The sequence below is a fragment of the Ptychodera flava genome, chromosome 22, assembly GCF_041260155.1.
Source record: "Ptychodera flava strain L36383 chromosome 22, AS_Pfla_20210202, whole genome shotgun sequence".
NCBI lineage: Eukaryota > Metazoa > Hemichordata > Enteropneusta > Ptychoderidae > Ptychodera > Ptychodera flava.
This window is the reverse complement of record NC_091949.1, coordinates 28962233-28988592: the sequence shown is the minus strand read 5'-3', so window position 1 is coordinate 28988592 and position 26360 is coordinate 28962233. Positions and strand designations below refer to the sequence as shown.

Here is a 26360-nt window from a genome sequence, read left to right as displayed (position 1 = left end):
TGAAATAGTATAATCTGTACAGAGAATGTCTAGACGCTGAGGCAAAACTGTAGATCTTAAACAAAATTTTAGTCTCTAAAAGCTATTTTTAAATGAATGTTTGTAAAACTGAAAAAGTTGTATCTTTATTTAAACTTGATGTCAGAAAACAAGTCTGTCATATGTGCTCTAATTATTTTACTCAAGCTGTTCCTCTAAACACATGCATTTTGCTCTATCATTTGTTTAAGTGTGGTTTTGTGAAGTGGTGTTTGCCCGGTCTTTTGAGTGTGATTCTGTAAAAGCTATGCAGTGCTAGTAATTACAGCAGACATAATCAACTCAATTCAGACTTTAATGTATGTCTTGGTCACAATCAATTCACTTCAGACTCACAGTCTGTCTTTGTCACACCAGTATTCATTGCAAGGATGGTAACATACTGTTTAATCTGTTTGTATAACACTACAAGGTTACACTGTCCTGGTAGTCTGGATGTTTGCTGAGTGTTGCTTATAGGACCTGACTTGGGGTTTTCATAAAAGCTCTACATTGAAGGAATTTCCAAGTGAAAAATTTATGTTGCTCATATGTCAGTTTGGATTGCTGAAACAAAGTTGATTCATATAGAAATTGTCTCACACGACCTGTATAAACTTTGTTACTGGGCTACACATTCTATTATGTAATTACAGCAATGTTTAAGTGGGAAGATCAAATTAATTTTACTGTAGGTTATCTTCCAAGGCTTTTAAAACATACAAATCTTTGATGTTATCAGATAATTACATTTTCACAATAATCTCTCATGTCTCATCATGATTTAAGTCTGATATCATTGATATGTGATCTAATTTTGGATTGCCAACTGTCAAGGTACTCATGAATATTTCCATCACATTATCGATACACAGATGTTTGGTGTCTTCAGTGGTTTTGATAAAGACAACAATGGGCACTGGTCATTAGAGTTCAAAGTTAATTACTGGTGCTAGTAGTTTACATCATATTCAGATATTGTAGCAGTGTTTCCCCAGTCCTGTCCAAAAGAGAGGGAGATCTCAAATCACAGCTCATTACTGTAAGATGATATCCATGCATTGTTACACGCCAGAATGAACAGATTCCCACACAGTCCGGGTCCATTGCCTTCAGAAAGTCCTCAAAATTCCTGGAAAATAAATTGAGTGCTGGAAAGTTCTGGAAAATTGATAAACCTTCCATGATCTTTGATGGTTACCAAATGATCAGTCACAATGTCTTAGAAATGATACTCCAGATGATGTAAAAAATGATATATTGTAAAATGATGCCATGAGAGTGGCATTTAACGCTTCAAAAAGTCCTTGAAAACTGCTGAAAGAGTCAAGTCCTTGAACTTAAAGTGACATTGTATAGACCCTGCACAGTACAATTGCAGCACATTTAATTTTTGTTGAAGTTGAATTTGTTATTGAAATGTTTAACCACAGCATAACAAACTAAAAATCTTCCATATATATTTATTCAATTTGTTCAGGGAGTGAACATAGACATAATAATGCTGAAATTTCAGAATAAGACATAGCTGCTCCGTATTACCATTTACAAATGTCAACTTTCAAGATATTTAAAGAGATCCTGACATTTACCATTTCTGTGACAGAAAAGTCATTTATCAAAGAAGTCAAATAAAACTAAGTGTAATGAGAAGAGAAAAGTGCATTGATACCCAGAAAAAAGGCTCAGTAGTGATTCATTTCTTTTCATTTTGATGTTTTCAGATGTACATGATACATATATATCATCAGCAGGAGGGGAAAATATTTGAATATTTTCGATAGAGTACGTGTTTAAAAAAAATACTTTCAAACTCTGCAGCATATTTTGTTTAAAACCGTGAAATCCAGGTTTTTAAATTTTTCTTCAAAGGTCACATAAGATATATACATTGTAATGCATGTGTATAGGACTGACAAATATCAAAGGTCTACAGGACGTCATTTCTGCCATGTGACGTCCAGTTGCTTCTCAGAATGTGTGTTTTTCATAGAAGAGTTATACATTGAGAACACTGCTAGTTGTTTTGGCCAAACTATTCAATGTGTGTGTAGCTTCTGCAGATTTGTAGATTTTGCAGATTTATTATTTCAGGGTTTCTAACCCCTCTGAAGAGACCAGAGTGTAAAAATTTGGCAGAATTTTCTCATCTTGCGTCACTTTTTGTTGATATGCGGTTAAAACTGTTTATGGTTGGCAGGTTTACAAGAGCCACGTTGGTCAGGTAACTTGAAACTAACACTTTTTTTTCTCAGACTTGTTGAAATTGCACACCTCTTTTTCCGATACAGTGATGATTTTGAAATATGACAACAGTAAATATGAAAATTTAATTTTTCATATTTTTTTTACATATTTGAATTTAATAATAATTGGATAGTATTAATATTACCAAATTAGTTATAAATATGTTGACACTATTTATTGTAAGATTTGTAAGGCAGGATTTGTAAATAAAATTTGTTTTTATGATTTTACATGGGTTTATATATCAAAAAATTATTAAAAATTCTTTCAAATTTCAAAATGTGATTTTTCAAAAAGTACTTCAAATACAGGAAAATTGTGCCGTACAAATCTTATCTGTAACCTTGTTAATAGGCTGTAAAAATTCCATGTCCATATCTCATTTCAAAGTTGGATTAAATTGGTATACAATTATGTAGGAAAACTGTTATTCTGTCAAAAATGTTGAAAACAAACCATATTTGCACCCCTCTTTTATTTATTTATTTTATTTATTTATTTATTTATTTCGAGAACCAGCTCATACACCAAAAAGCATACAGAAAAAAAGGGGGACTGATAAACTATAAAAAAAACTATAAAAATCATGAAAAATCATGAAGGAAATTAAAACTGACAGACAGAGAAAACTTTAAAAGCAGTCGGAAAACAGAATTTTCCAGAACAGGCTACCACACATAATACATGTATTGATAGCAGCACTAATAAGAGAATTTTCACTATTCATCAGCCTCATATAAAATTTTGAGCGTAAAGTGCGCTGTTTACTTTCGAAAGTCAAAATGTTGCTCTGTACAAAAGTGTTCGAGATACTTAATCTTCTGTCAAACAAGATTCTAAAACCGTTGTTATAAGCAACGCGAACATTATTGATACACTGATTTGTGAACTTACTCCAAAGATGTGAGCAGTACATAGAAGTACAATATGTTATAAAAAGTCTCGTTTTGACAAAGTACGAACAGTTCCAAAACTCACGGATTAACATGTTAGCTCTGGCATAAAACAACCTCATTTGACGCTTAATATCATCATTATCATCGCCATTGCTGTTGAAAATGACACCAAGATAAGAATGCTTATCTACAAAAGAAAGCTCTTTGTCATACAAGTACACATGCGGAATCTTACAAATATTAAGCATATTAGGCAAAATGGCAAGACACTTAGATTTCAAAGCATTAAAGACAATATCATGGTCATTAGCATATTGAGTACAAATATTCAAGAGGTTGTTGATACCCTTTACACTAGGACAAATCAGTACTATATCATCAGCATATAACAGGTGATTCATGCACTTTCCACCGAGGAAGCAGCCGATATTTTTCTTAACAAGTAATGACTAAGTTTATCAACATAAACTGAAAAAAGACGTGGAGAAAGTATGCCTCCTTGTCTCACACCATTACATGTTTTAAAATGTTTAGATAACACAGAACCCCATCTTACAGCAAATTCTTGATGCCTATACCAATAAACCAACATACGAACTATAAAATTCGGATACCTCTATCAATCAATTTGCGAAATAATGTCCAATGGTTCACTTTATCGAAGGCTTTTGTCGCATCAAGAAAACAAAGGAAAACAGGGGTATTATGACGCTTATAAAAATCAATTATTTCTTTTACTAAAAATACACACATATCAGTTGAGTGACTTTCTTTAAAACCAAATTGATGATCACTTGTGTACAGCAGACTATCACACTTATCAAGAATGAATAATTCATACATCTTAGAAATGGCAGTGGCAATAGCAATAGGGCGATAATTCCCAGAATTAGTAACGTCACCATTTTTATTCTTTACAAGTGGAACCAAAGTGGTGTCCATCATGCGAGATGGCAAGTAACCATGAATATGCGCTGCAGTAAGCATCACTGAGAGAAGAACGTGCAGGCGTGCATGCGCAAACTTTAAATGCTCAGCTGTAATGCCATCTGGACCAGCAGATTTACCACTGGCCAATTTTGCAATGGAATTTCTAATGGCAGTTGGAGTGACAATCATATTCTCATCGAATGAAACACTCAAAATAGAATCTTTCACAAAACACTCATTACCGTTGTTGGTGACAGAGGAAAGCAGACTTGCAAAATGGTCACGCCATAAATTAGCAATGTCATTATTTACAGCCATCAATGGTTGATGAAAGAGGAGACTTCTTTTTACTATTAACACGCTTCCAAAACTCCTTGTTATTATTGTTACAGAGGTTGTCCGCTAAGGCGTTAGCTCTCATTTGAGACTCACTCTTTTTACAGATCTTAAAAACATACTTAAACTTAGCATGTGATGTCCTCATGAGATCAAAAATCGGACCTTGTCTGAGACTGCCAGAGTCCCGCCACAACAGGAAAGCATCACGAGCAATGGCATGATATTCTTTAACATTTTGATTCCAACCTGGAATTGATTTAGCCCCATTATTACACTCAATGTTAGAAGGAATGCTTTGAAAACCAGCATCCTTTAAAGCTTCAACAATATCATCATACAGTTTTGAAATTGATTGCAAATGAGAAGGGTTATTACAGTTTGAATTTCTACAAAAGAAAGCTTCTTTACCAATGTTAATGTCTCTAAGGTTATTACATGAACTGTTGAGATAACTATGCAATGATATATGATTCACCTTGGACCAGTTAATGTGAGAACAACTAGAGTTAACGACGGGAGTTGAGTCATACTTTTGAAGATCATCTTTTGAAGTCATAGAGCAGTTTTTTTGGTTAATCTCACTTTTGACACCTCTTTGACACTCAAAGAATCTAAAAATGCATTTACAATAGCAGTCACTCACTCTGAATGCCAACACCGCCTTGTCAAACTTTCCTGAAAAACAGCAAATAATGACTTTCCCTTTTCAAACATTTTATTAAAAGCTAGGGGACCTCTACCATAGTTAATACACTAAGGACTCCCCAACTTCTTCTTATTTGGTCAGTTTTTCAGAAGTTTTAACAGGCTATAGCTCTGCAATGCCTTTGTGCCCAAATGTCTAGTTTTTTTTATTCCACAGAGAATGTTGAATACTTTTATATTTTAATAGTTTTGTTGAAATTTATAACTGACGCTCTAGCCTTTCCAACCACCTTAAGATTGTATGTCAGAATTTACCATAAGGGCACACAGTCCATGTAGCCGACAATGAGATGCAAATGATATGCAGTTAAGGTCTCCTCAACCAACTTTCAGTTTGTTGTTCACTTTCTACTATTTTTATAGTATTTTATACAAAGGCACAGACTTATTCTACCTGCAACTTAAAACTGATAGTGATTTTGTAGCTCATTCTTTACTATTTTTCATAGTTTTCGGTAGCCGGTAACAGACACTTCGTGTTCGTGTCGGCTACATGGACGATCTGCCACCATAAGCTCAATGGAGGGGGTTTGTTATCTGGTGACAGAGATGAGGATTTTTTCAGCTTCCTACATTGTGGCTTTTCTATGAGTTGATAAGGTATGAGTATTTTCTCCCAGAATTTCACATTTTGAACTTTCCCTTCATGTCTATTTTTGGGTAAAAACACGACCAGAATTTTTTATCAATTTACATAACTTTACATTAAATTTAATTTTTTGTCATGACCACACCTTCAGAGCTGTGTGTTGTTATTGATAATACTGTCAACAGTTATTTTAATGTTTCAACTATAATTCCTTATTTTTTTCTGTGGCTGTTTCATGGCAGGAAATTGATATTGGTTGCTGTTTCAACAGCAACTTCAGCTAAAGGAAGGTGGAGAATGCCAGTCTTTTCAACAACTGTTGTCATGTGACCTAGCTCTTTTTAACTGTTTTATGCAACAGCTTGGACATAGGTGAATTCTGCCCAGTTGTTGTTGACAATATTTAAGGATCAGAGCCTTTTCTAATTTTAACAGATAGTTTTCAAGCAGGGTTAAATTCTTGAAGACTGACACAAAACTGTTATACTGGTATTACGTGAGCACAGTCACAAATTGAACACTTTGATTGGTGTCATGTCGAGGACTCTGAGACCTTACATACTGGCAGACAACTTTAAACCTGCATACTTCAAATTCTGGTAATATATGATTACTGGTATGCTATGATACCTGTAAACTGTAATATACCATTTACTTTCTGATACACATACTTAAATGTTAAGGGGCCAGTATAGCTCTAACAATTTATGATTTGAAGTGTTTGAATACACTTTGGTGTGAACAAGAACTTACATTTGGCATGCAAACCAAAATAGTGAAAAATCCTCAAAGTTGCAGCGCTACTGACCCTTTATGGTGTACTATTGGTATCCTTACTTTCCAAAATAGCTATGACCTTGTAAATGCCTTTGACAATAAGCAGCTGCTAGACAGCGAAATAGATTCCATTTACTCCAATAGACTCTAGCTGCTCTACATAGTGTAGTTAAAATTGTCTTCATATTCCTTGGAAAAAAACAACAGCATTGCTTAGTAACCAATCAGTCATGTCAGTATTAATGAAGCGACATTCATTCATTGAGTTTAGAAGATGTACCTGATACAGATTGTATCCTCTGCATTCCAAGCTCTCATCGCATTTTTAGCTTATTACAGGAAATGTATAGGACAGGTTCTAAGACAAGAGGTTATATGCTGTGTTAGATGCTTAGATGCATCATTGGTGATTGATTCATAAACCTAATCCTAGAATTTTCCATTACAGTATTGGGGAAAAGAGGTACGCTGTCTTAGGCTTTTCGTCTTAAGTCATGAAACATAGATACTCATACATTGTCATACCTAGTGATCCAGTTGCTATAATATACTGATAAAACTTTTGAAGCTGTCAACTAATACTGCAGATTGTAATGTGTATCTAATTTTCAAGGGTAAATTCTTTCTTTTCAACAGAGCTCAAACCCTGTGTACAGTTTAATCACAGATCTCTTTTCAGATGCAGCATTCGGTACCTTTGTGTTTGACATTCAATAGGATGTTTTCAATGTTCTTTCCACTCTAGAATAGGATGTTTTCAATGTTCTTTCCACTAGAGTGAGACAGAAGCAGGTCAGTATTGGAAACGGTGTTTCAGTCCCACAAAATACATAAAAATTTTACAGGAATTTGAGCTTTCTCATGATAATCAAAAGCAAAACTTTATGAGAAACATTGAAGTGCTGGTTTCAATCATTATATATCTGATAGAAAATACAAGCAATAGAATTATCCCTTATCCTGCAAAGTTCAGCTGTCACATTGGGTCAAGTTGGTTAAAAGTGGTGAATCATGTTTCGTGTATGTTGCATTTTAACAAAAAAATTAAAAAGTTGAAGGTTTTGAAAATAGGGATTCTGTGAACATGATTTTTATTGACTAAATCCCCTACATAGCTGTGACTATATCATACAAAACTGAAAGTGCTTGTAGGTTTTGATTCAATACTGCTTTTCACGGACTTTCCAGACAGTGAAAGTGAATAGAGAGACAGGATTAGGGTTGAGCTGTCATTCTGTCATATATGTCTGTATAGGTAAACGTTAAAGACGGAAACTCTCTAGTAAAAACCAGTTGATAAAATTACCCTACTTTGAGCAGAGACTACAGGTCAGAGATTAGCCAGTGCATTACGCTACCGAGGCAAGCAGATTTGGAAACAACAACTCTGAGAATATTTGAACCAACCTTGATAAGCAGAGACTAATATACCACTTCTCCTGATAGAGTTTGTATCACAGAAATGAAAGTCTCACAGCATTTTACACCAATCTGTCTTATTCTGGCTTTTGGCTTAATACTTTTGTTTTATCCTGTTGACAGTATTTATGGTACTCAAAGCCAATGATGTGTTAGAGGGCAGTGTAAAGGACTTACATTGAAATATTTTATTTCAATGATCAGATAGATCACCATGAATAGCGTTTATCTATGTAGACTCAGAATCTCAATATTGACAAGGTTTGTCATTCAAATCATAACCCTCTGGGTCTCTTGTTTTATGTGGGTCTCTCAAGGTTTTGCTCTTTCAATACAGAGTATACCAGTTCACTCAGACCTCTAAGTCGTAAAAATGCTTTATACAAAGCAGAAGTCACCATATCTGAACAAAAGAATTCTCTGTTAGAGAGATTCTTGTGACCTGGATGAACAGAACTTGTCCTTGAAAGAACCCACAAAAATAACCAAGTCACCTTAAAAGTATGTTAAAATACAGGGAGTGTTCAGTACAGGACATGTCATTGTTATCAGGCTGGTTTGACCTAAAAGCCTTACCACCGGACTTGTATTCAAAATATTTTAATTTTCAAATCAAGAGCCTCAGGGTCAATTAAGTCTCTAACTCTTTCCCCAGTGTGTCATTTAGTTTTCAATGTATCAATGGATTCTCTTTTTGTATCCATGGCAAAAAGGCCCGATACATTGGTCTCTTTGTAAGAACACACTAGTCTATTGGCATTCTGCTAGGTGTTAACAGTTAGCACAAGAATAAATTAAGAATTCCACTTAAAATTTATGTCTCCTTTTAGCAATTTATGTCTTCTTTCAGCACACAGCAGGATTTAAGTTAATTATAACCCTAAATACAAAAATGTGACAGTATAATTGATGGCCATGTACTCGTTTTACAAGAATGATCGCCTTTTTGGTCTTACTGACTGTAAATTGTCCTAAGGGGAGAACCATTTGATTTCGGGGGGGGGGGGATATGGAGGATTTTGAGAAAAAAAAATTTGTTGCAAGGTGTGATAGAAGAAAAAAAAATTTGATCCTGTCATGGCCTGAGAAAAAATAAATGATCATAACATACAGAAGTGAAAAAAAAAATTGTCACAATGCACCAGAAATTAGCAAAATTTGGAAACCATCTTCTCATGTATTCTTTGCCGGTGCGCCGCCATAGGCGGCGCATATGTTTTTACCACAAGCAATTCTTATGTTGTTTTTTTCTAGCACTTACGATATAAGCATGCACTACATAGGTCTACTTTACACCTCAGTACACTCAATGTTTTCCTTCCCTTCTCTGACCCAAGAAGTCATATTTCAGGACTTCTGTTGCAATATCTCAATGGCATAGGCACTATCTAAAGGGGACCATTTGACTTCTGTAAATTGTGAAAATTCAAAACACAAGACAGGAGTCAATAAACTAGTGTTAAAACCAATATATTATTCTCTCAATATAAATATGTTAGAAAGATGTACCTTGACAATGAAAAATTGAGAAACAACAAATATAATGAATACAATGTGTGAGCCTTGTTTCTCTGACCACAAAAGATAACATCTTCCCTGAGAACTTACATCTATGCTTGGTCATGTTAATCATAATATGACACCAGACGCCGGATCGCTCACTATAGAGTCCGTCAATAGTGGCGAACTTTCTCAATAACTAATCTGGCACAAGAATGACGATGACAATGTAAAAAATATCAGTGTTCAATGTCATTTTCAAAGAGTTTTACCAAGTGCAAAATAAACTGAAACTCCTCTCAGATTGCACCATTAAACACATAAATTTCTCAAAATTTCCAATACGAGAGGGGGAACCCCCCTCTCGTGCTGCTCTCCCCCTTGGGGTATTCTAACAGTTTCACTTAGTAACAAAATTAAAAAACACCTCTCCGATTGCACCAGACTGCACCATTGCACACATCAATATCTTAAAAATTTCCATGCAAGATAGGGGAAAGCCCCTGTGACACTCTCCCCTAAGCCTCTCGCATGTTCTCCCCCTGTACTTTCAAATTCTGCCCGGTCAGATATCCTAGTGAAAACCCTGTCATAATACCCATCCAAACCAAACAATATCTATATTGTTAGATACTGCGTGAGCTTTTATATCTTTATTTTATTTTGACTTTGAATTTCGTTTTGATGTGTTCACCTTTTTGAACCATCATGAGATAACTGATGATAGTGTAGCAGGGTACATTAGGATTTGAAAGGTCTTTACTGTTGCTGTATTTTGTAAATTTTACAATTACATGTATTGGTATTTAACTTTTCTAAGTGGGGAGGTGGGGGGGGTCAGTCAAAATTTCAGAGTTAGAGAGGGAGGTTACTCAAATTCATCAGGGTTGGCGAGGAGGGGGGGTCACTTGAAATTTTGGAGTTTCAGGCCATAAATAATGACAGCTCCCTTATATACAACGCATTACAAACTTGATGACCAATAAAAAAAAAAATTTGCACTGCTACTCCATTTGAAAAAAAAAAATTGATGCAGGTCAGACAGTAGAAAAAAAAAATTGCTGTCACTCTGACAGGAAAAAAAAATTTACTCCCATACCATTTCCTCCATACCCCCCCCAGAAATCAAATGGTTCTCCCCTAATTTATGCCTGAACCCTCATTTATGTGACTTGGTGCATCAACACAGCGCATGAAAAGTTCCTAGTGGTGTAAATAAAGCAGCTTTGTACTGATGGTGGAAAAAATGAGGCATTTTGTAATCCTATCTGAAAAAAGTGTTGTCACAGTCAAATTTTGGCTAGACACAGTGAGGTTTAAGCATACCGATGGTATTGCAGTTACAGAAATTTTGTGTAAATGGTTCCAAGTTATCAAGGTTAACAAGCTAACAACTTTGTATTTATTGCCAATTTATATGGTTTTCAAATGTGAATAAATCATAAATCATTTGAAATACTTTATTTCTTTATCAGTATTTAAAAAATACTGCCTCAATTATAGTTTACTCAGTATTTTTGAATATTATTATAGATGAAGACATTTGGTGTATGGGTTGATATTTTAATAGTGTCAGGACATACTCCGTTTCAAAGAGTTTCACATACAAAGTCTCCTAAAAACACTGATAACTTTCAGATTCCTAAAGAGTATTGCTGATACGCTGAGATATGCTGTGACAGAAGCTGCATTTTGTTTCAGAACATCTCTGTAGTTTTGGTATGGTACACCAAAACTTACAATAAAACTAATTTAGAGGTTCTAGACAAGATAAACCATTGTATTCTGTAAACATAGATGAAGTTGTGTATTTATTGTTGTCCATGCTTCCATCATAATCCAAGATTCTGACTAAAACACTCTTTTCAAATATATGGCCAATGTAAGGTAAAATTCCCGGTTTGTGTCCCTGTGTAGCTTTTCACAGTGTTCAAGAAAAACACACAAAAACTATTTTGAAAATGGTTGGTAATGTTATGTCTGAAAATCAAGCCACGACTTTACACTTTATTTATGGCTGTCTCTACCAAAGCATGTGGCAATTTAAAACAGTACCGTCAGGAAATATCTCCAAATTTGACATGTGTTAATACTGTAGTCTCATTTTTCAAATGCGGAGGTAAATTGATTCAGTACCGGACGCTTCCGCCTTTCAACTGCTTCATTGACTGACTTTTAAAATGTGAATATGCACAGGACAGATACTTAACTTACTTTTGATGAATTTAAAATTGACAAAAAAGATCAGTAAGGCAGTAACTCCATCTTTTTTAGGCACTTTCTCCTTGAGTGAGTTTGCTTTCAGCTTTATAATGGCAAAAATTCATAATGAGCTGAATTTAACTATGAAATCATGGACATCTATATGGTTTTAAATTTACGTCATAAAGTCAATTGTTATTTGTGTGCCATTGTAATCTTTACATGTAACAGACTGTGAAAAACTAGCAGTATCAAATTAATAATTTTGTTCGGTGAGTTGTTTGTAGTAACACAACACTTAGAAGGTGGTTTCACGTGACTGAGATAATGTGAAAGATGTAAAATGGGATGAGCAAAGCTGATAATAAACGTAAAATACTATTATAATCACCATTCAAAGTTCCAAGTGTCCCTCTTTCATTGAGTCATTTGAAGAACACATGACAAAATGTGCATTATTAAAACAATGAAGTTTCCCTAAGGGGCCTTCTTGTATCTTTTTGAAACAACTAGACCACCTAGGATTAGGTTGATTAGTAAATTTTTCATTGTCGGCAAAGTTGTCTTTCTAGGTCTAGTCCATTCACTTCTTGTCTCTGTGTTTTAGTAAATTTTGGACTATTTTAAAAGATTGGGTCATTGACCCCAGTAAACTCCCTTCCTCAGCCAACTTTCCCCACCAAGTTTCCTGTCTCTTGAATTGTCCCTCATTACTCCTCTGGAAAAAAAAGAAGCTTAAACACAATCTATTAAAGGATGGATGAATATGTTCCTAAGCTGGGCACAAGGGGATTGGCTGTAAAGTCTTTGTTCAGAATGTCTGACAAAAAGTTTATTACCAGAAGAAGAAAAAACAACTTAATCTGTGCAGACAATGTCTAGATTTATTTCTGGTTTTGGTGAATCTGTCTGCATTGTGTAGACAAAATGACAAAAAACTGCCTAGTAGTCTGGTACATGTAGGTACTCCAGATAATGAGATGGTGTTTGTAATGTTACCCTCTTTCAGATCAAGTACAACAATAAAATAGGCCTGTTTGCAAATTATTTAATTGTACTGTCATTAATATGCAAAATAAGTATTTTTCTGCAAATTCAGATTCCATTCATGGAAATTATGTGTGCAAGAATGCTGAAAATATAGCCTAATAGGTGAATGCAGCTTTATGATAACCGCTAGAAAAGATATATTTATACATGTTGCAACACCAGCCATTCATTCAACACTGACAGAATTTGTCCTAATTTCTAGCAGCAAAAATATTCAGACGTTGCACACCTACAGCTTTGGTTACAAACACTTCATGGCCACTCTGAAGTTGGAGATTGTTGTGTGCAGTCGCAGATTTGGAGACCCCTTGAACTTTGACAATGCGTGCAATGATAGCTTGATTGTCAATGGCAGACTTGCTACAATGTAGGTCATGAACAGATCAAGCCAGCTAAGATAACTCAACCACAGCAGTTAATCCACATGACGCCATGGTCACTCAATGCCTATAGTGGGTTAATATCTACGCCAACGTAAAGATTTGGTCAATGAAATGAATCAAGGTGTACATACTGCCAGTACCTGACTTTTTACTGCAAGGCCTACAATGTCAGCGTGTCTTTATTAGTCCCCACGGACACCGTCCGGGGGGACTTATAGGTTTGGTCATGTCCGTGCGTGCGTGCGTGCGTGCGTCCGTTCACGCAGATATCTCAGACATGCCCGGGTCAATTTCTTTCAAACTTTGCACAAGGATAGTTCCCTACCCCATACAGATGCACGTCGATTTGTTTCACAATGCGATCAATTTTGGCCGTGTTAGAGGACTTTTTAGTTTTCACCTCCATAGACTCCCATGTATAAGGCATTCTCCATAGACTCCCATGTATAAGGCAGTCCATAGACTCCCATGTATAAGGCAGTCCATAGACTCCCATGTATAAGGCAGTCCATAGACTCCCATGTATAAGGCAGTCCATAGACTCCCTCCCATGTATAAGGCAGTCCATAGACTCCCATGTATAAGGCCAAGAAAAATAAAAATTTAGTTTCTCATCGTATTCATATTGCAAAAAGGATGCAGTGACACAGTTTTTAGTCCCCACAGATGAAGTCCAGGGAGCTTATAGATTGGGTCATGTCTGTCTGTGAGTCCATCCGTTCATGCAGATATCTCAGATATTTTGACAAAATGTCACGTGACCTTGGTGACCTTTGACCTCAAATATATATTTGTCCATAACTCAGTAACCATAAGTGCTACACCCTTCATATATGGTATGATGGGACAGCTAATGACGCCACATATTGTACCTCATTAATTATGCACATATATAATTTTGAGCGAGCCAATAGAGCTAGAGGTCTGATTTTTGGTATATAGGGATAACTTAGCAATACTATTTTTTTTCAAAAATGTCACGTGACCTCAGTGACCTTTGACCTCAAATATACATATTTGTCCATAACTCAGTAACCACAAGTGCTACACCCTTCATATATGGTATGATGGCACAGCTTATGACGCCACATTCGGATAGTTTTCAATCGGATTCGAACCCACAACATACGGCATCAGTCGCCTAGCTGAAAGGCAACAGACAGAACCAGTCGGCTAAATCTCCACTCCCAAAAAAGAGTGGTTCAATAGCCGGCTAAGTTGTTACATTTCACATATTGTACCTCATTAATTATGCACATATCTAATTTTGAGCAAGCCAATAGAGCTGGAGGTCTGATTTTTGGTATATAGGGATAACTTAGCAATACAATTATTTTGACAAAATGTCACGTGATCTCGGTGACCTTTGACCTCAAATATACATATTTGTCCACAACTCAGTAACCACAAGTGCTACTACCTTCATGTATGGTATGATGGGACACTTAATGATGCCACATATTGTACCTCATTATTTATGTGCATATCTAATTTTGAGCGCGCCAATAGAGCTAGAGGTCTGATTTTTGGTATATAGGGATAACTAAGCACGACAATTTTTTTGACAAAATGTCATGTGACCTCGGTGACCTTTGACCTCAAATATACATATTTGTGCTACATCCTTCATGTATGGTATGATGGGACACTCTATGACGCCACATATTGTACCTCATTAATTATGCACATATCTAATTTTGAGCGAGCCAATAGAGCTAGAGGTCTGATTTTTGGTATATAGGGATAACTTAGCAATACTATTTTTTTTCAAAAATGTCACGTGACCTCAGTGACCTTTGACCTCAAATATACATATTTGTCCATAACTCAGTAACCACAAGTGCTACACCCTTCATATATGGTATGATGGCACAGCTTATGACGCCACATATTGTACCTCATTAATTATGCACATATCTAATTTTGAGCAAGCCAATAGAGCTGGAGGTCTGATTTTTGGTATATAGGGATAACTTAGCAATACAATTTTTTTGACAAAATGTCACGTGACCTCGGTGACCTTTGACCTCAAATATACATATTTGTCCACAACTCAGTAACCACAAGTGCTACTACCTTCATGTATGGTATGATGGGACACTTAATGATGCCACATATTGTACCTCATTATTTATGCGCATATCTAATTTTGAGCGCGCCAATAGAGCTAGAGGTCTGATTTTTGGTATATAGGGATAACTTAGCACGACAATTTTTTTGACAAAATGTCATGTGACCTCCTTGACCTTTGACCTCAAATATACATATTTGTGCTACATCCTTCATGTATGGTATGATGGGACACTCTATGACGCCACATATTGTACCTCATTATTTATGCGCATATCTAATTTTGAGCAAGCCAATAGAGCTAGAGGTCTGATTTTTGGTATATAGGGATAACTTAGCAATACAATTATTTTGACAAATGTCACATGACCTCGATGACCTTTGACCTCAAATATACATATTTGTCCATAACTCAGTAACCACAAGTGGTACACCCTTCATATATAGTATGATGGGAGACCTTATGATGCTTCATACTGTACCTCATTAATTATGCGTATATCTAATTCTGAGCAAACCCATAGAGCTGGATGTCTGTCATACATATGCACATAGATTTGTTCTGTGATACGATCCAATAAGGCCGCCATGTAGCCATTTTATTACGATTTTTTCATGTCCTGAACTACAGCTCAGACATGTATCAAGCGAATTTATTCAAAAGTATTTTTATCACAGACCTAATGAAGAGGACTCTATCCTCTCGGAGGACCTGTAATCAAAGTACTACCCATTAACAAGTGGGGACTGTGTCATCAACGATGACTTGTTTTGTCCTAGTGCTGCACAAGTCATAAACCATGGGTCACTGATTACCGTACCTTCTGTAAACACATGTAGTGTATTGATGTTGGAGTGTTCATTTTCCATTTGTTGAAAGAATCACATATTTGATATTTGTGGTTATGACTTGCAGTATATAACTTCATCTTTTCAGCAACTACATGTATTTTGAAGTACTGCATTTTGAATGACAGGATAGTCTGCATCTTGCTCTATGCTATTACTTTCTGTTTCAGTTGATTTTCAAGGTATGCATGGCTTACTGAAAAACTCGGCCCGGGACTAGATGATCAAGAAAAATTTCTCTTTGCGCTCTCATGGTTCCACATCACAAAAGATACAGAATAAGCATTTATTCCTGCCCTTACCGAAATTTTAGGCCTCCCGCAAACTGTTACTGCAAATTTGCCGCAAGCTTTGCAGTAAATTTGCAGCAAACTATTTGCCGCAAATATGCGGGTGGTTCATTTTTCAGATGCAAATTAGGTTTCTTGTGAACTTGCTGCAAATATGCAGCAAACTCCCTGCCGCAACGTTGCTGCAAACTCTTTGCAGCAAATTTGCGGCACAATCCTTGCAGCAAACTTGCCGCAAATTAATTTGAATGTTACTGAAAATTTGCCGCAAACTCCATACAGCAAATTATTTTATTTGCGCTGACCATTGTTTCTCGTGAAACTGGTATTTCAGAGTTTAGTTGGATAAAACACATCTTGTGCTGTCCACAGTCGGCCAATATATAAATATTTTTTATCCAACTTAACTCTGAAATACCAGTTTCACGAGAAACAATGGTCAGCGCAAATAAAGTTATTATAAACAAAAAGATGACAGAGAAAAAAAGGTTAAATTCAATTGTGGTACAATTTATTTTATATGCCATGTTCATTTCATGCCACATAAGTGTCATGATCATGTCAAGATTTTCTTTTGACTTGAGAAGTTTCATGTAACATTTACATTACTGTCAAAGGCTGCGATTTGGCTTTCTGTTCTCTGAATTTCTTGTCCCTTTAGTGTACCAGCAATGGATTCTGAAAAATATAAATCGTTCAGGGAAGAGTGTAAGTCTTTACCGTTTGACCAAACATTGTAAATTTCATGAAAGAAATCGATAATTATTTGAAAATGAGACAAAATCAAGTTGAAAAATTGAAGCAGAAAATGCATAAATATTCATGATCGAAATTAAATTAATAATGATTAAAATGTCCGACAGCGGACAACTCGCCGTATGTTGTTTACATACACGACGGCGACAATCTGCAAAAATCTCAGCACTTACTGTAAGTAACTGTTGTGAAACGAAAGTGAATTCAGTATGAATCAGTACTCAACGAAAATTTATCTTTAGGTAAAGATTGCAATACAACGATTACAGAACATAATTATAGCGATCGATGTACAGACGAACAGTACATTGACTTACATTTGTGAACGGCTCGCAGACGCTGGACGATTCCCGGTCCGGTTGCAGGACTCACCGTGCTGTGTGTAAATACCGTACTCAGAAAATATAGTCGGCATCTTTACTGCCGCTCGCGTTCACAAATTTAGAACTCCGCATGTCCCTGGTACTGTATACACGTTTTTGCAACTATGTGATATCATTTGGCTGGCGATTCCATAGAAAGATCACGAAATTGTCCACTAGAAAACTCCCTGCTCACAAGTACGCAGCCGACACTGGCCGATGGTACTAAAATCTAACTTCGCGCCGATCAAGCCTCATGACGATAACGGAAGTGCGATCTATAAATCATTACGCGATCGATAATGTAGTCCCGTTTTTAAATGCTGGAATTGACTCTACATCTGCACCAATCCGTTATATTTCATACTTAATATAGCATTTAATTTATTAGTTTAATGAAAATGGTTATTTTTATCATAGAAAGACTAAAAAGAGAGTAAAAATTCTTTCAGCACGAAGAATCAATATCAATGCGCGAACTGACCTTGATGAACCGTGACTGGAGAGTGTAAATATGTCGGCTGCTCGCAGCTGATACACAGGACGTGTTGGACGTTGGTGAAGCGGCGCTTTGAATTTTCGTACAGCGACTCGGGATGGAGTGTAATCCTAAATCTCAAATTTGTGCTCGGCAATACAACTCTAACGCTGAAAACATGGACAAAAGCCTTTTACCTCGACCCATGTTATCAGAAGGCGAGATTTTGTCAGCGGCATCGATGGGACAGACTGTAAGCTGCAGTGCATTGTACGTACCGTATACATGTACTATATTGATGGGATGAATAGCTTGGAGCACAGCCACTACTCTGCTTGGAGGTAGTAGCGGAAACATTACTGTACAGATTTGCAGTAACAAAAGTCTACGACGTGTCCTTACAGACCATCATCAAACGCACATTTCGTTCGAAACTGTTTGCATTTTGGTATCATTCGCAGAAAATACAGGGTGTAACTTGCAAGACAGACAAGTCCCTGTTTCAAAAATTTGTTTCCCCAAAAATTCAGTTTTCGATCCAACCATAATTTACCCAACCAGATTGTCAAAGGGCACTTTTATTACATCATGTCACTACGGTATATACTATAGATGCACTCTTCCATGCAATGCTTTCACCAGCATAACTGAAGCTGTTCATTATCTAGCATTACCAGTTATTATAATTTAAAAAGTGGATTGTCTGTTATGAAATAAAGGAACATAAAATATAAATGAAAGATCAATTTTATGTTGCTTACACATGACTGGTCACGAAGTGCAACAGTACTCAGTGTGTAGTGTGTACTCCCTGGTAATGAAATAGTGGGAAATATGTCAATCATGTGTTGCTGCATATTTGCAGCAATAATCTGGTTTGCCGCAAATTTGCAGCAACTTAGTCGTTTACCGCAAATTTGCTGCAAACTGACTTAAGGGTTTGCAGGAGGATCACATCTACCTGCAAACTTCTGCAACTCCTTCCTGCAAGCTATATGCTTGCTGCATATTTGCAGCAAACTTACGGCAAATTTGCAGTAGAAATAATTTTCGGTAAGGGTGTGCACTAATATTGCAACAATACGACATAATTTGTTCAAAAGACTGTATCAAACAGATAGTGCAGGTCAAAGAGCTTATAAGGAAATTTCCCGCATATAGCTGCAATAATTGTAGTCCACTAGCCGGGTGCCAGCTTTTTTTGTTGTGTTGGACGTGTTGGCTGTGTTAGAACCTAAAGCAGGCGCGTGGCCTGTGGGCTAAATTATTGCAGCTATAAATTAAACCTGTGCATGGAGTAATGCATGGAACTCTGGGATAGTCAGTCTGTGGCAGATAGGTGTGTGCAGCATTGCTTGGATAGTCGATTGAAGGCCCAGGATGGAAGTGTGAGGCCGAAAACCTAACCTTGGTACTAGTACCGGTACATGTAGTGTGTACAGGCTTATTCTGCTTCAGCAAAACGGAGCGGCATAGGAGGTGTCAAAATTGGACTTACAAATGTTGACTTAGGGGATGCGTTGTCTGAAATTCGTCTTAGGTCGACTTAAAAATTTGGGTCAGGTCGGTTTTCTGTAAGCCGGTATGCATTGCCGAATATTGCTGCCCTGCTATGGAATTGCATTTGTGAGACCCATCACCTCTGCTCACATAATTTTGGTTGTTTTTGCCAGCAAATTTATCACTAATTATTGTAGTCTGCATGGTAACTTCGGGTTCAACTGAAAACACTTTTGGTTGAAGCAAAATCTGTATGAAAGTGTTAAATCATAACTATTCATGCTGGCTATGAACTTACAGCAACAATGGTTCCCATAAAAGAAATGCCAAAGTTATTGTTGTTAATTATTACCTTTTTTAATTTCAACAAAATGAGTTTTTTATGACTTGTTCCTCATGAGAAAACTTTTGACAAATTCATCGGTCAGAAAGTTGGTGAAGAAAGAAATCTCTGAAAAGTTCCTTTTTAGCTCACATTTGGTTTTACCAATGTGAGTTTATCGTATAGGCTGAAGTCGATGGCATCTGTATGTATGTGTGTATGTATGTATGTATGTATGTATGTATGTATGTATGTATGTACGTACAGTATGTCCGTCAACATTAAAAACACGCAAACCGCTGCACGTTTCAGCTTGGTATTTGGTGTGTGGATGCATCGTGGGCTATAGATGGGATTTTGTTCAAATGAAGTCTGCATTGCCAAAATTATGCAAATGACTTACAAAATGTGAAAATGGTTAAGAATTAATAACTCAAGAACCACTTTTTTGATTGCTTTGAAAATTTGTGTGCAAGTACCTTAGGTTAACCTTATACAGTTTTATGAATATTGTGAAGATATCCTTAATTTTGTATTTTGCTGAATTTTTTTGTGATTTTTCTCATTTTCAGTAAAAATTCTTCTTCTCTGAAATCGCCGGCCCAATTGCTCTCAAATTTGGGTTGGATCTTTGCGCAGGTGTTACTCTTCTAATTTGTTGAAATTATGACAAAATTGGGAAAATTACTATTTTTGTGCAATTTTGTCATTTTTGGTCAAAAAATCTTAGACAGTGTTTCCTTTTTAAAACCCCTGGACAGACAGCTTTCATATTTCGTACACAGACGTACAGAGATGACAATAGTTAGATATGTGGAAATTGTCCTGAAATTTAAAAAATTGTATTTTTAAGACAATATTGTCATTTTTGGTCAAGAAACTTTATCTCAACATTACTTGTTTGATAGCTTTGTAATTTGGTATAAAGTCCCTTGTTTGATAGCTTTGTAATTTGGTATAAAAGTCCCGAAAGATGTTATTAGATAAATTTTCTGCTCAAAGTGTTGGGAAACCCCAAAATTTGTATATTTTAGGTACTTTTCTCAGTTTGTGACCTTAAATGACCTATACTAACCCAGGATATGTTGTGAGACAATTTTGGGGGCGACCTGCAGCGATTTCGAAGCTGTTATCCTATTGGTTGGCTGAATCTTACCAATATAATTAAAACAATACAAATAAACTCCCTAAGTTGCTGTGAATAGTGACAATCGACCAATCAGATATAACCTTGCAAACACGCTGCGAGTCAGCCGCAATTTGAAGGCTGTGAACATAATTTTGTCATATTTGATACCAATTTGTAGGAAAATTTGATCCAGAAAACAAAGCTGAGGTGATTTTTTTTCATTTTGGACCAATTTTTGCAACTTTTCTATGTAAGACATACAAAAACTGATGAGAATTTGGATCCAGGATAATTCCAGATGTTGTAATCACCACCCACAGTGGAAGGCATTTCACTATCTGTAACTAACTTAAGTGCTGTTTACATTAGAATGATAACACTCATGGCATTAATTAAAAATCTCCAAGGTTGTAAATGTACTTCCTGTCATTTGGTCTTATGTAATACCAAGGGGTGGAACATTTGATATGCAGGAGGGGGTAGGGTTTAGAAGATCAATGATGTAGCATTACTTTTTTACCAGATCCCTTGTGCATTTTTTGCCCACTCCCACCTTTTCTTTTTATCAAGCGTTCTCTGTTTTTTGTTGTTGACATTTGCTTACGTATTTAGGATCTGCTTCTCCCATTGCTATAGAAGTTGATATGCATGTTCCTAAAGATGACCTCCAGTACCTAAGTTGGAGACCTTATTTGCTTTTGTCATTCTTGTTTTTCCTGGTTTAAATATTTCTCGAATGGACCAATTCAAACCGAATGTGAGCACATAGTGTCCTTGACGGTATTTTTATAAATTATTATTGAGTTGCATCAAATCATGTTAATATTCAGCTGAGTAAATGTACTTAAACATATATAGTTTTACAGATTATAATTGATATCTTTAATTCATGACAGTCTGCGAGGTCAATATGCTGGTTGAAAGTCCTGAATATCAAAGCATCCTTGAAAGTCATTGAAAATCCAGTCATGAAAAATTGATAATCCGCCCACAATTTTCAAAAATCAAACAAAATAATCAGTTATGACACAGTAAAAATTATATGTAAAATGATGTATAAAAATGATCTTTAGTGTAGGTCAATCACTTCAGGGGCTCTGTGTGTGTCCAATAATGTCCAACACTGCACTGAACACTCCAAGAGCCTACATTGGGGTTACTCAGCCAATTCAGTGCGATTACAATATGTTGTATATATGATGGGAACTAAATATTTTATTCTTCTGTAATCAATTTAGAGTTATTTCAGGGTGTTGATGTATTTTAGGTCAGTTATGCCTTTGCAGACAGAGAATGAAGCAAGTTATACCCGATGTGTAATGTCTTCATTTTCACAGCTTGCAAACTGTCAGACCAGTGTACCAGTAGAGGCTATAACATTCATCTTCAAGGTCAAGTTGTGTGAGATTGATTGTGGCATACGGTCAACAAACTGTCAAATCTATCAGCATCTACATGTACAATACTGACAACTGTGTTATAACTTACATCTGTAAGTCTTCAATGTAACACCTAGCCACATGGGTGGTTTCACTATGAGATTCCTGATTTGTGTGGTCAACGATTTCTGTCTTGTTTCCAATAGCCTAGATTCCTTTTCCGTCCGCTTGCCTCCGTACCTCTGTCCCGGACGGAGGTATACGGAGGCAAGCGGACGGAAAAGGAATCTAGGCTATGTTTCCAATCATCCCGACAACAAAAAAAAGTGTGAGGACTTAGCCATCCTGTGTAGGAATTGTCTTCCTTTTGGTGTTTGAATTAAAAGTATTGTAAATTGATGTCAACACAGAAAATCACCTCTCTAATGCAGACAGCGGTTTGCAAAAGGGCATTAGTGAAACAGGGCCATGCATTATGTAGCAGCATTATGAATAGACATCAGATTGTGTTGCTCTTCTAGTTCAAAGAATAAAGAGCTAATTGCAAATTGAAAAGCTTTGTAATCTAGTTTTCTATAGATATAATAGTTGGTTGGTACATGTTGGTCTGTCCAAATAACTTTGAAAATCCAATTGGCAAAGAAGTGTTCTTATTGCCTTTTTGCCCTGATTACTGAAATTTTACTTTGTAATTTGAAATCATTTCGACATGTAGAGACGATTGTTACTAGCACCAAAATATCTAGATAGCTAATAACTTTATCAGATTTTATCCATATTCAATTTGATAAAAAAAAGATCCATTACTTTCCCTGTTCATGTGAAATCCTTTGCTATTTATACCATACAAGTCTACCACAATAATGATTAATTACTTTAAAGAAAATGCACCTTCTAGTCTACATGTATTGAGTTAATACAATCTTCAACCATAGACTTTAAAGTCTATGCTTCAACTTACTGTGTACTTGTACAGTATTATGAGTTTAATATACATGTATGTTTAAAGATTGTCAAATCTCCATCCTTATTCTTGAGTATATACAGAACCTGTTAGTAGTATTGGTTTTGTATGAACTCCAGAACCTGTAGGTTTAGTTTTGGTATGTGATTGGTTATGTGATTTGTGACTGGCTATGAATGCAATTCTCTGAGCCAGATCGAGCTGCTTTTCTGCTTCATAAATCTAATCTACTCAGCACATTTCTGCCAGTAGCTGTTGCTGTAATTGTAAAGATCTTGAGGCCTTCAGTTGTCAATGACTACAATGTGAATACCGGTACTATGGGATTTATCCATTACTTTGCTGACAGCTAAGTCTCTGGGATACAACTACTATAGCTGCTCTACCATATATTATGAGTCATATGGGGATGCAAGTTATGCCATTTTGTAAGCTTGAGTAGCTAGCTGTCACTGTCAAATGAGCAATTTTATGGCCTTGAAAAATCAGAGTGCAATGCATGCATAAATACAAGTTTTTGGTTTACTACAGAGGTTCTGGCCAAGGCCGCCTTTTGGGATCGGGATTTAAATTATGCAGGGCTCATAATTTCTGTCTGAAGTGAGACCAAACTCATGAACAGACTGGGTGTAATACTTCCTCTGTTAAATCAAACTTCACTGAAAAAGTAGACTGAGTACAAATATCTGCAGATTACAGACCTGGCCTTGAAGTTGACTCACATACCAAACGTTCATTTTTACACTGTTATTTCACACATATGGTAGTGCTTAACACTTTTGCGAGTAGCCAAGTACCACTACGCTGATAAAATACCGGTGTACACACACATGTGATTGCCATCATTCAAAATTCTCTTACTTGATTGACATCGATAATAAACTTTTCATTTGTGTCTAATCCAAGCAAGAATAGCAAATTCCTGTTTGGATCAGAGTGGAATAGATATAATCATTGCATACACTAATAGTGTAGTCAGTGGAAGCCGCCATGCTCACAAGATAGATTCCTGTCAGTTTTCATTCCAAAGTCAGATTCCTGTTGGCTGAAGCTGTAAAACTGTCAAATATTCCACATACCATGGTACTGTAAGTGACCATGTTGATTACATGCTTCACAAGACCAATGTGAAAGGCTTTTTAAAGATTTCGGTCAGTTGCTTTGCCTTTAAAGATGTTCTTATTCATGGGGTAGATATACTTTTTATGCACTTGATGGTCCCCAGACACCCTAAAAATTGATGGCAATTATCATACAAATTTAAATGAAACCTCTGTAGTGTACAAATACTTGTAGTATTTCATAGTGAAGAAGAACTTGATAAAACCATTCCATTAATGTCTTAGCCATGGGGATGACTATAGAACTGGAATATACGTGGTTCTCGGTACAGTATTATAGTGCCCTGTGAAGCCTTGCAGTATCTGATATGCCATTTGTTGGACTACTTTGTGCAAGGTTGGAACCAATGAAATGACTTTGGTTTTGCATACTATGTCAGTAGTGTGGCCTTGCAGGCCTGGCGTTGCAGTTCAATGACACAAAACTGGCTTCAGTATAATGGTCAGATATCTTGATTGTTTGATGACTGCAACAAACCATGGAGTTTTTTCAATGTACATCAATGTTGTATCTTTCCCTGAGTATTGGCTTGTGTTGTTCAGATCAACTAAAGCTCAAACCAAATTTATGGATCAATCAAATTGAAAATTTTGTTTAAATTACAGCCTTGATTTCTGTGTCATAGAACCATGTATCACTGCAAGTTATGTTGCATGTAATTAGCAAATGTGATGAAAATTTAGAGTTATATTGTAGGGTATGTAACTGTTCTCTGACTCAACCTTGACAGTAAATGATTTAACCTATAGTGAACAGTTTTATTATGCATTTGAGAAAAATAAAGTGTCAATGGTTTTAAAACAACGTGTTTGTTTTACTTATCCAAGGCTTTTTCATGATTTTCACTTGATAGTTTCATGGGCCAGTCAGCAAATTATGCTAACTAACATAATATCCATACATGAAGCACAATTGCATACCTTAATTTACTTTCATGCTTAACTGAGTCTGTCAATTACACTTTATCCAGCAGTAAAGTACAAACCAATGTAGATAGACAACAAACCTTATGTCTTATCAGATGAATTGTAAACAGTATCCAAGGCTTCAAAGGACTCCTTGCTTTTGACAATTCCAAAAGTCCAGTATGAAGTACCGTATGACCTTTGGCATTGCACTATGTGTGGCATTCAGAGCGCCCTCAATGGCAATAAAGGCAATTTGACTTAGCACGGTGTGGCGTAAGGAGATGCCTGTCCATGTCGTTCTGGGAGATTGTATGAACTGTTAACTAAACTAGTAATCTTCCAGAAATTAGTTTGTTCTAAAAATATGAACAAATTAATCCAGAAGAGACAAAAATGGAAAAATTATTTACATTCGATTTGCATCTAATTTGTTTATAATATCTGTATTCCAATATTGCCATCTTGTGTGATTAAATACTAATTATTTGTTTATTGGTGAATAGCATTGCAATTTCCAATATTCATATTGAGGGGTTGTTTACTGAAATTTTGATCACCAGTGTAAGGTTACAGCCACCAATTTTGTGGTGCTGTTTTCTTTATGTGAATGTGTAGTTGCTATCAGCATGCATGTGCAGTAGGATGAAGAAAGGTGCCAAGCTACAGATTAAATGTTTTTTATCACTGAATACCATTAATAACAAGTGCATCTTGCTGGCAGTATTAATGGATTAGACTTGATATCAATACAAATTCTTAGAGTACACATTGTAATGATTATACCCAGTTATCTGTCTATAACACTATAGAGACCAGTACAGTCTGATGCATCCTCAATTCCTCACAGAGTTGTAAAACAGATTAGATAATCTCTCTTCGTATGTGACACTGTATCCATTGTGGCTTCCTTGTTCTACTGTAAGTTGGTAATTAGCCCTGTAGACCAGGATTAAATAGCATTGCTTGACTGTCATCATTTCACAAGATAGCAACATTGTCATCGCTTACATGTGTGAGATTAAACAGTCTTTATTTGCTGAATGCATGCAACAAGAGTTTCTGACCACTTAGATGGTTTTATTCATGTATTTTGAAAGTCTTCCTAAATCCATTCAACTGATTTTGTCTCTACATGGCTTTCCTTTCATCCTTCCAAAACAATTGTTAAATTCATGG

The 26360-nt window shown here is 36.1% G+C and overlaps 1 protein-coding gene and 1 long non-coding RNA gene across 2 annotated transcripts in view; one reads left to right on the top strand and one right to left on the bottom strand.

The window, feature by feature from the left end:
* LOC139123133 (SPARC-like) overlaps positions 1 to 26360 on the top strand; it is a 52946-nt gene that overhangs the window by 17269 nt on the left and 9317 nt on the right. The gene's annotated exons all lie outside the window — the stretch shown is intronic.
* Positions 314 to 25395, bottom strand: LOC139123134 (uncharacterized). The gene is made up of 2 exons (XR_011549604.1): positions 25283 to 25395; positions 314 to 1150 (listed from the first exon to the last, which is right to left on the bottom strand). It is a non-coding gene; the product is annotated as an uncharacterized lncRNA (long non-coding RNA).